The sequence below is a fragment of the Microtus oregoni genome, unplaced genomic scaffold (assembly GCF_018167655.1).
Source record: "Microtus oregoni isolate MIOR12 unplaced genomic scaffold, Mior012 000006F_ref0000085, whole genome shotgun sequence".
Lineage (NCBI taxonomy): Eukaryota > Metazoa > Chordata > Mammalia > Rodentia > Cricetidae > Microtus > Microtus oregoni.
In genome coordinates this window covers 41,080,759-41,092,915 of record NW_024543065.1, presented here as the reverse complement: position 1 = coordinate 41,092,915, position 12,157 = coordinate 41,080,759, and positions in this window count along the sequence as shown.

Here is a 12,157-nt window from a genome sequence, read left to right as displayed (position 1 = left end):
CTGAAGGTCAGTGCAAAGCAGCCACACTAGGCCATACAAACCAGGCAGTGATGAAACACACCTTTAATCCCAACAGCCACACTAGTTAGACATAGAGAATGGGCAGTAGTGGTGTGTTGTAATAAGGGCAGCGGGCTATGTTCCTGGCACCCAGCCGCCCGCACGGCTAGCTTTATACCCGAAATAATTACACGGAAACTGTATTCTTTTAAACACTGCCTGGCCCATTAGTTTCAGCCTCTTACTGGCTAGCTCTTACATATCGATCTAACCCATTTCTAATATCCCTGTAACAACATGAGGTGTCTTACCAGGGAAGATCTTAACCTGCGTCTGTGTCTGGTAGGAGAATCATGGCGACTCCTTGACTCAGCTTCTTTCTCCCAGCATTCTGTTCTGTTTACTCCGCCTACCTAATTTTATGCCCTGTTAAAGGGCCAAGGCAGTTTCTTTATTTAACCAATGAAGCAACAGATAGAAAGATGACTGTCCTTCATCAGTGGTGCACACCTTTAATCCCAGCACTAGAGAGGAATATAAGATGGGAGGGGACAGCTCTCAGACACAGTTTCATTCTGAGGACCCCTCGAGGCAGAATCACCATTTCGGTCTGAGGTAGCAGCCAGTGCTGGCTACTTTGCTTTTTCTGACCTTCAGGTTGAACGTTGAACCCCGATATCTATCTCTGGGTTTTTACTAATCGTGCTACAAATAATTTACAGACCTCATGCTATTTCATCCTATGCATTTCAGTTACTGCAGCTTAAGAATGAGGTCATTTAGGATACAACGAAACCCAGGAAAATTAGCATTGATGACACTGTCATCAATTATGTGACAGATATTCAGATTTTGCCATCTGTTCTTCCATAAGATCCTGTACTCTGGGCCTTTTTTTTTTCTTGATTCAGGAACCAACCAAAAACCACACAGTGGAAGTTGGGAGTTGGCTCAGGAATAGAACATTGTTGAACATGTGTGAAACCCTGGGTTCCATCTCTTGCCCCACAAGAAAGATAAAAAGTCACACATTGCATTTGGCTGTCACTCTTCAGGCCCCATCTAATTGGGAACAGCTCCTCATTGCCCCTTTCCTTTGGTCTTTTAAGAACTTTTTAAAGCATGGAAATCTGTCTTTTCCCTGGGGGCAAATGGAATTTTAGGAGAACATGTAACCACCCCACCAGAATATCTCTCAGAGGATTGTGTTTGCTGTCTCATAGTGGAGGGAGAAACTTCTCTCTATTCCCACTTTCCAAAAACGTCCCGCTCATCAGTAATGGATGCTTGCCTTTATCAGGCATTTGCTTTGTATCAGCTTAGATCGTCAAGCGGTTTTTCTTGATCTGTTTTCACTCCTAGTTGCTTCATCGCACTGGATTCTTTAATGTGGAGCCATTGTTGGATTCCTTGGTACATCTCCACCAGGATTTATAGTGTCCAGCGAATCTTAGGAATAAACTAGCTGGTATTGCGTTTGGGATTTTGTTTCAAATTCTCTCGGGTTGGTTCTTGCTAGCGGGTATGTAGACACTCCATGGTGCGTGTGTGGAGGTCAGAGGACAACATGAGGGACTGGGTTTTTGCCTTTTGCCCTGTGAGTCCCGTTGACTGAACTTAGATCATCAGACTTGGCGGGAAGCTCGTTTGCTGGCTGAGCTCTCTCTCTCACTTGCCCTTGTTTGGGATTGTGGAGCCTGCTCTTCCTTTCTTCCCCTCTCCTGCCATAGGCTTTGCTGCTAGAGGGAACTTAGCTTGTGGTAGGGATGGTTTTTTCATCTTTTTCTGTCCCTGGAACAGAGAGATTGTCTTAGAGGCTTCAAGATTTGAGTTTTTTTAAAAAAAAAAAATTGTCAAGCGTATATGCTATTTCAAGTATATTGGTCCTGGGTCATTCATTTATTTTTGCTTATTGATAACTAATTTCTAATATGCTCAACCAAGAAGAAAAAAATGTTTTTAAAGTTAGTCCTTTGCAAGATAACAACTAAGAATAGCCATCACACAAGGGTAGAATCAAACTCAGATTTTTGTCTGCCAAGTGCTGATAGTAAAAGTATACGGCATCATACCTGACTTCATTTATTTTCAATCACCATATTGCCCTTCTGTATTATAAGCCTATGTCTTTTTTAATACTAAAAACAGAAAATTTGATTCAAACAATAATATGGATCAGCAAAAATTAGATTTTAGATTGCAAAATAGCTGAGTGCAAATGCTGTCTCAAATTTCACTCTTGGTCACTCAGACTCTCTAATCTCCATCAAATGCTCTTTGTGGGTTTCTCCTGAAATGGAAAGTCTTCTGGATAATATACTGAACTATCTGTGGACCTGGTTTTGAAAATATTATTGTCTTCAAAGATGTTGCTTTGGATATTTCCTGGTTACTGCTATATTTTATTCATCTCTCCCTCTTAATGTCAGTGTAATATAGCCTGTGAGAGGTTTTGGAGTCAGACAAGAAACATATATACATTGAATGTCAATTTCCCCTGTTGATTACTGGTTTGCACAAAAACTTCACAAGCATTTTATTCAATCTTCTACAGTGTTTTAATAACTTTAATAACTGAATGCTATAATAATAGACTGGGATCATGTAGTTATATATGGAAACTATTTCACAATTCTACATATAACAAGCATGACATATGCAAAGAGAAAGGGTACTTGTACTTTCAATATATGAACCTTGTATTTACTGATCTTACTATATAAGCTAGCCCTTCAAGTATTATGACAAAAATTCATGGATAGAGGTATAACATTTATGTTGTTTCTATTTTAATGGGAAATTTCTGGCTCCTCATTATTAAATGTGAAATTAATTTCACTTTTCCTTGCACATACTCTTATTCTGACTACTGTTGTTCTCTATTACTAATTTACTGTGACTGTCCATGATGAATGGTGTGGAATCCTGACACTGCTGTTTCTTCATCTACATGCATACCTTTCACATACATGTCTTAAATTTTACATTGACGCTGTGATGAATGGATAAATCTGATTTGTTTGGAGTATATGAAACTTTCGATATAATATTAGATCAAATTTGCATCACTAACAGTATGATCCCTTATGATAAATGAATATTTAGGCAACAGTTTTACTGTGCAAACATCCCGAACTGTTCTTACTCAAAGTCACATGTAATGTGGTCTTGAGGGACCATCATAATATGTGTGGTTGTATGACAAATAAATTAAAATTGTGGAAGACTTTATATCTTGGCCTAAGACTTGTATTAGTTCACACTTATTCTATTACAATGCCTGTATCAGAGATAAAGCCTTCATTAAGGTTAAATGACTCATTTTTAGGATCTGAGATTCTAGCTCTCTAGGTAGGCTCCACTTACATTCAAGTGTTTAATCAGTTCTGTATAAGAGAAAGACCCTGTACTCTCCCACAATTATCCTCCCTGACACAAGAAAATCTATTTTTTTCCAGTTCTGTCATGACATCATCAATGTGAGGATGATTCATGCTTTAACTGTATTTGTGGAGGAGCACCTTATATCATCTCAACTGGGATCTAGCAAAAACCTGAATATCCTGGAATTCTGACAGTTACCTTGCTTGGAAGCTTATGCAAACAGATGAACTAGACCTTGGGATTCTTCATGAAACCCTCTCAACACAGAGAAATGGATCCTGAGGTCTCGTTAATACCATTTCTAGAAATAATCAATTCATGCTGGATCCCAATATCTAAGAAATCAGGAAGATGAATCTGACCTTAAAATGAACCAAGGTGTTCCTGACTCTCCACTTGTGGGCTAACTATCAAATTTGCATATGTGAAAAGAATGTATAAAGCCTGGACCTGTGTTTCTAAGAGATATCTGCTATTTCTGAAAAGAGAAATGTGTAACTTATTAGTACCTGTGCAGAGGCTGAGTTGAATATGGGTGTTTTACTCCCTATAAAAGTTCTGTATTATACCAGAGAAAGATACAGACATATACAACATCCTCTCAACCACTGTAACTTCTTGGTTATTTTCTCTCAACCCCCAATACAGAGGGGCAAGCAGAAAAATCATGATGACCCTTAAAATTTAACATCCAGTCTACCTACTGCATGAGGAAGGAGAATGGGTCATGTATTTCTGAAAAAGATTTTGATAAAATTTATCACCACTTCATGATAAAGACTTTGGAGAGTTCAGGAATAAAAGGAACATATCTAAGCATAATATAAGCAATATACATTAAGCCGTCAGCCAACATCAAATTAAATGGACAGAAGCTAAAAGAGATCCCACAAAAATAAGAAATAAGGCTGGCCACTCTCTCCATATCTATTCAACACAGTACTCAAAGTTTTATATAGAGCAAGAAGACAACAAAGAGAGATCAAAGCGATACAAATTGGAAAGGAAAAAGTCAAACTTTTATTTGTAGATGATATGACAGTATACATAACTGACCCCAAAAATTCTATGAGGAAAGTCTTACACATGATAAAAAAAAAAGCTTCAGTAATATGGCAGAATACAAGATCAACTCAAAAAATTCAGTAACCCTCCTATATACAAATTATAAACAGGTAGAGAAAGAAATTAGAGAAACATCACCCTTTTCAGCCACAAATAACATGAATATCTCGGGGTAACACTAACCAAAGTAGTAAAAGACCTGTATGGCAAGAAGGTTAAGTCTTTAAAGAAAGAAATTGAAGAAGGTATCAGTGATATGGGATGTCATTCTATATACGTGTTGCTTTTATTGGTTAATGAATAAAGCTACTTTGGCCTGCCGCAGGGCAGAACTGAGGTAGGTGAGGAAAACTAAACTGAATGCTGGGAGAAAGAAGGTGGAGTCAGAGAGATGCCATGTAGTTGCCGCTGGAGGAGACAGACACTGGAACCTTGGGATTGGTATGTAAAATGAGAAAATGTTGATTTTTAAAATATTAATTATTTAAAGAAAGAAAATAGAATTCAAAAAAACAAAAAAATTAAGAAGAACCAATTTGGGTAGTAATGGTACTAATGGTAGAATGGTATAAGAATGAGAGATTAGGGAACTAGTGAATATGACTAAAATACATTTTATAAAATTCTCAAAAAAATACCTACTGAAACTGAGGGGGAAGCTAAAGAAAATATCATAAAAAACATTCTTCATGTCAGAAAGTTACATGAAAATAGAGGTGAGAAGATGTTACTTACTGAGGTCAAGTCTCTGTGTTACCCACATCCTATGAGACTGTCATCTTTCCACAGGTGAGAAACTTTGTCATCTCACCATGAAGCTGCAACACAAAATAGATTTATTCCTATAAGCTTGTACTGCCAGTCAGAAAATTCTAGATTATTTTGTCACGATAGAAATATTAAGTATAAAAATTAGAATTACAACCAGCATAAACAATATCAAGCAAGAAACATGAGATAAATGTTTCAATGATTATCCTATCCTAAGGAGTCTAAATCTCATATTATAAATAACTTGGCTAAGTCATGAGAGGAAAGTAACTACGACTATCTAATCTTGAACTCCATGGAAGACCTGAGAAGGGAGATAATATAACTTGGGTAAGCAGGAAGTACAATCAAACAACTTTCAAAATGTACAACAAGTGACAGAGACAACTGGCTACCTCGGCAATCACCCAAAGTCTCATTTGCAACATTGGAGCAATTAATTTTGGCTTAGGCGTAGAGTAACTGATAAACCATTTTCAGAGGCAGTAAATTTTTCAAAACTGTCTTACCCTGTCTTGGCAAGATTTGACATTCTTTTTTCTTGTATCCTGCTTGTCCTCTCTGGACACTGTACATTTTGTCAGTGGTCAATGCATTGGCAAAGGCAATGTTCCTTGCGCAAAGGCCAGTTTTGCCAAAAAGAAAACAAACTCCAAGTGGATTGTCTTCACTGCTCAACATTCTCCCGGGAATGGATCTGTGCTTCCAGGAACAATCATGTCTCATGTCAACAGAACCCTCGGTTATTTAAATGCCATGTTCTACAGTACTTTGAAGTGTTTGAAGATTACCTATCTATGCAGAAAACAATCCCAATGTATATAAAGAGCCTAATTAGTCTAACCATAAATATGACAAACATGGATGACCATTGATCTATAATTCTTAATACCTTTATAGCTTAAAGAATAAAACTTCACATTAGAATATTAAACAATCTTTAAACAACTATGCAACAAATGAGAATGACCTCAAAATGTAAACAATGTATAATTATCTTGATTTAAGGTAGAAATGTATAGTGCAATATGACAAATATATCCTAAAATTGTTTCAATATACAAAATGTCTTAAACAGTGATAGAAGCTTGCATGCATACAATATAACAAAATAACTTTGCTAAGATGTACAAATACTATAGACAGAAATAGGAACATATTAGATATAATTTGAATTTGTATCAATATGTATGAATCTATACCAATGCAAACTGCCTAGAAATAATAGCTCACAAGTACTAACTCTATTTCTCACTATTATTGTTAGAGTAAGCTCACACTAATCTATCTATTATCCCATCCAATTTCCCTTTTTGTTTTCAAAAGAGGTCCTTGAGCCTACATAATTTCCTCCCCAACCTCCCACCTTATATCAATTATAATCAACCCCTAATTGATGTCCCTAGCCCTGAGGACAAACTTTGTTGGGAGATGGGACATCATCTTCTAGAATTATTTCCACCTGTCATGGGGAGATGTTCTTTCTATGGGATCCTGGAAAAGTAAAATGATGGTTAAGTTTCAAGATTACTGTCTGGTATAATTGCACATAGTCTCTGGATATTCGGTAGGGTTTTTCTGAGGATCTTGTTTAGAGTTCTGGCCAGAATGTTGTAAAGAAGGGCCATCATTTCAGCTAACCAAGTTGGAACCAGATTGAGCAGCATCATGCACTATCAGCATCATGACATCATATCAACCAGGTGGAGTTGTTGTGGGGCCCCATCTTCTTCCTGGAAACTTCAAAGATTACTTCAGAAAAATTCATTGTTCATTATGGACAACTTAAGCATTATTTATACAGACATATATTCAATGTAATGTATGATAGAGACAAAAATATGTACGGAGAAAAGTAAATTATTTTCTAAATCGTTCCTTCTTTCTGTTCCATACCAGATGGCTCCTGACATGAGACAGGAACTCTGAATTTTTCTTTTAACAACAAGGAAGAGAGATCAGGGAGCTAGTGATTATGACTAAAATACATTTTACAAAATTCTCAAAAAAAAAAACTACTAAAACTAAGGAGAAACTAAAGAAAATGTCAGAAAAAAAATTCTTCATGTCAGAAAGTTACGTGACAATAGAAGTGAGAAGATATTACTGAGGTCAGGTCTTTGTGTTACCCACATCCTATGAGGCTGTCATCTTTCCACAGGTGGGAAACTTTGTCATCTCACCAAGAAGCTACAACACAAAATAGATTTATTCCTGTAAGCTTGTACTGCCAGTCAGAAAATTCTAGAATATTTTGTCACAATAAAAATAGCCGGCTTTCTCTTCTTTAGCATAGCATCTATCAAAAGCATGTGTTTTCTAAGCAGGCAAAATACAACATTCATATGGCCTAGAGATCACCATATTTAATAGCTCAGATAGAGAGTAAACTTCATCATTGTATGAGTTTATTGTTATTGTGTGGAATTACTTGGTATGTACCTGAGTATACATCTTAGGATTCTTAGAATCTCTTGAATATCTTCAGCAAGAACATGAAAACGAGTAACCCAAAATGGTATGTGTGAATGTCTATCATAGCTTGACATGTCTATACACTTATAATGGGTTGTTGGATAATTAGGTATCTGTTAAGGGGCTCTGATGTTTTAAAAAATATTCTACAAGTATACAGCCATTCATTCTGCACTTGGCACTTCAAGCTTTTTATAGAAATACATCAAAAACAAATAGAAACCAAATGACTCCAGCATATCTATGGGAACAGTAGGTAGAGTAATTTATATTTCAGGTGACTTTTTATTGGATTGGAGTACATGATTTAGGCAGAGTAGCACAAAATATCACATGAAGATGTGGGAGAAGTTTAGAATCCACTAGATATTCAGTTCACAAGCCTGAATATCTCAGCATTTATAGTCTGCTAAAGAAGAACTGGGTGATTTCTGTAAATTTACTACTCATCATTTCATATGGGATTACTGGAAAAGGTATGTTAGAAAGAGTAGCAAAATCCAGGGGGTGGTGGCACATGCCTTTAATCCCAGCACTTGGGAGGCAGAGGCAGGCAGATCTCTGTGAGTTTGAGACCAGCTTGGTCTACAAAAGTTAGTTGCAGGATAGGCTCCAAAGCTACAGAGAAACCCTTGTCTTGTCTTGTCTTGAAAAAACAACAAAAAAAGGCAGTAAAAAATTGGAAGAAGTGGGGAGGAGGAAGCTCAGAGTAATGAATCAAAGGGGAAAGGGGAAGGAGGAAGACAAAACAGAAATGGAAAGAAAGCATGTACTCACCAGCATAGATTAAGGGTATACTGACAAAATCAGAACAGTTTTCCCATCTTACATCTTTACACATGAACCGCTATATGGAAGTGCTAAAAAGTCTGGGGAAATTCTTTCCCCATCAGTTAGTTCTTGCTTAAAATATACTTGCATAATTGACCAAAAGAATCTTTTATTTAATTCCATCTCAAAATAAATTAAATGTTAAGTTTATTTATCACAGCAGCACATAGGAAAATATGAATGGAGAAAAAAATCTAGTGAAATTTCATGAGAAATGACAATTCTGTAAAGATATTGCCCATTCGCAGGTTTAGTGACAAAAAACAGAGGCATGAGTTGAGCCCATGACACAAATTCAAATTTTCATATGGCATATATCTTTACCAGGTTTTTCTCTTGGTCTGCTAGATATGAACTCTGGCTAGGAATGAATGGTCACGGTCAAAAATAGCTATGACCATGGTTTCCCATGCTTCCTCATATACTCTAGAAAAAAAGAGTTATAGGTATCAGGAGGGAGATCCTTGCTGAGGATAGAGAACTTAAGAATTGTTGAAGATTCCACTATGGGACTGGACAGTCAGAGTTACGATTCTTAGACATTTTAATAAAAAAAATGAATTAGTTGACTGTGTTCAGACATGTTCAACTTCGGGGAAACATACTGCTCGGAGAAGCTGACAGGGACATCTTTTCCTTGTAGCTGCAGGGAGCTTTATTTTCTGTAGAATGTCTTGCAAGAGCTGACCAAAACTGGCAAATGAGTAGGGTGTTGTTAGAACATTTGAGTCAAGGATGTGGTCACCATAGCCTCAGTTCACACTTCATAAAACTCACAACTTGAGGGTTGCACAGCTTTTATCCAATCTAGAATGCAAGGTATAGGGGCCATGTGAAAATTTCACATGAGACTTGCTGTTCAACCAACCTCTAACCAAAGCCAAATACACTGAAATATAAATATCTCTGTTAAATATTTCAGGAACAACAGAAATTGTGTCATGACTTTTTTCAAATTTCATCATTCTATATAGCAGCTCTGTGTTGCCTGTAGCCAGCAACCTTCCCTTTCTCTTCCCAGATCTGTATCAACAACACTATATCAGACCCTTGAAAACCATCAGAAGGCAATGTGTGTGCTAAACATATTTACTGCATGAAATAAATGAGGGGAGAAAATTAAACCTATGTGTTGTAAGGAACTGGCTGTGTCCTGCCCAGCTCCCAGCCACCTGGCTAGCTTATGCTAGCCAAAATAATTACACAGAAACTGTATTCTTTTAAGCACTGCCTGGCCCATTAGTTTCAGCCTCTTATTGGCTAACTCTCACATCTTGCTTTAACCCATATTTAATAATCTGTGTAGCACCACGAGGTGTGACTTACCAGGAAAGATCTTAACCTGTGTCTGTGTTGGGTGGGAGAATCATGGCGACTGCCTGACTCGACTTCTTTCTCCCAACATTCTGTTTTGTTTACTCCGCCTACCTAATTTTCTGTCCTATTAAAGGGCCAAGGCAGTTTCTTTATTAACCAATGAAATCAACACAAAACAGAAGACTCTCCAACATCACCTATGTTGATGACAGACATGTTAGTTGATTGTAATGTGAAATTCATAACATGAATATTTATAAAATCATCAAATTACAAAGCTCAAATACATACACTTCTATTTAGAAATGTTTCACCTAAGGTCAGGAAAAGGGATTTGTTTTCTCTTTCAGTTTTGCATTCCTATGTGATCAATTACTTTGCTTGCTTACTTTAAGCAAAAAAAAAAAATAGTTTATGTGTGTAAAGTTTGATTGAATTTGAATCTTACCTCTAAAACAGAAATTTTTGAACAATGAAAATATGATTATACTCTCTTCCACTTTCCCCTCTCCAACTATGCCAGTGTTCCTCTCCCTCATGCTCTCAAATTGATGGTTTCTCTTTTATTTGCTTTATCTATATGCGTAAGTATATAAACACAGCCTGCAGAGTCCATTTAGTGTTGTTTGTATGTGACTTCAGGGTTCACCATTTGATATTTGATGAGAAATTTAGAGGCTATCATTGAAGAAAATTGATCCTCATTATCTCAACATTCCTTAGTTGTCTTTTGTTCTTTATCTGGTGGGGGGGGTGCCATGTGAAACTTGGTCCTTCCAAGGTATCATGTCTACTGGTATTACCTTTGTTCAGATCTTATGTAGTCAGCCATATTTTTGAGGTACCATGGGTGTAGCTTCCCTGTCATTTTGGTTGTGTGTGTGTGTGTGTGTGTGTGTGTGAGAGAGAGAGAGAGAGAGAGAGAGAGAGAGAGAGAGAAACACAATCTCACAAAAGTTTTTCAGGTCCTATGATGCTTAAAGTCTTTTTTGTCTCCTCTTCTGTGATAATCCCTGATCCTTATGTGCTGGAGCTGCATTTTATATGCATCGATTAGAGCTGGACACCCCACTTCAATATCAGTTATTCTCTGATTTCTACAATGGTCTCTGTCTCCTGCAAAAAAAAAAGTCTATAATTAGGGGTGAAAACCACTCTTGTCTATTCATTCTTTTAAAACTAAAAGCAAACCAAGAGAACAAAATATTACATTGGTGACAGGATTCAGTAGGTTTGGAATAAATACTTTTCCTGCTCTATGTTTTAATAGGATAATTAAGTTGTAGGTAATGTACTTTTTGAAAAATTACCTGACTAGTGCCTCTGCATTGGGAAACCAATAAAGGGATTCATGCCTGAGAGAGAATAATTATCCTTTTTCTAGTAGTCAGTAGTTGCATTAGTTCTCTGCCTAAGGATTGACCACATGAAAATTCCTTCTTTCTACAAGAATATAGCCATTGACACTGAATTATTCTGTCCTTATTTCTGTGAAAAATGGTGTTCTATTTCTCCAGCTATTTCTAGAAGAAACTGTTTCACCGAGTGCTTCCTTACATTCTGGATCTTGGACTATGTCTGCAATTTCTTCTGTGATGTGCACTGGGCCATAGATCAAGGAGCTATGATCTATTTATATTGGGTGAAGGTAGACTCTTCATGACATATTGGTCTCTGCATTTTGCGAATTTGTGATTTTCTGTGATGGTCTACATTGGCTATAAAGAGAGGCTTCTTTGATAAAGGGTTGATTGATACTTGAAGCCATAAAAAGAAAACAAAACCACAACAGACTGATTCAGCTGTCATAGGCCACACATCTGGGTGACATGTCAGCATCCAGCTTCAACAGAATTCATACATTCCAGGGTAGGAGAATGAGGTTTTGAATTATCAAACATAAGGAACAGAGATATGACAGAAATAAAAGATAAATATACAAAACAGCTTCTATATAAACAACAATAATAACTGAGGCTTTAACTCATATCACCATCAGATATTAATATGGCCAGGATCCTGTCATGCCAGTGTGTTTCTGTTAAAACTCCAGGACAATAGATGAAATTTTTGGAGAAGACAGTCTCCTACCCGTGCATTAAGCGTGCCCTCTTCTTAGTTGCCAACATTGCTTTCCATAAATTCTCATTTTGGTTAACTGCAAGTGCACTTACTTTTTTCACATCTCCCAAATCTAGTTCTTAGTTCATTGTGAGGTTTGTAATTCACAAACAGGACTATGGACAGTTATTGAAGAAATTTTCACCATTCCACCCACAATTTAGAGCAGAAGAACATCCATACAATCCAAGTT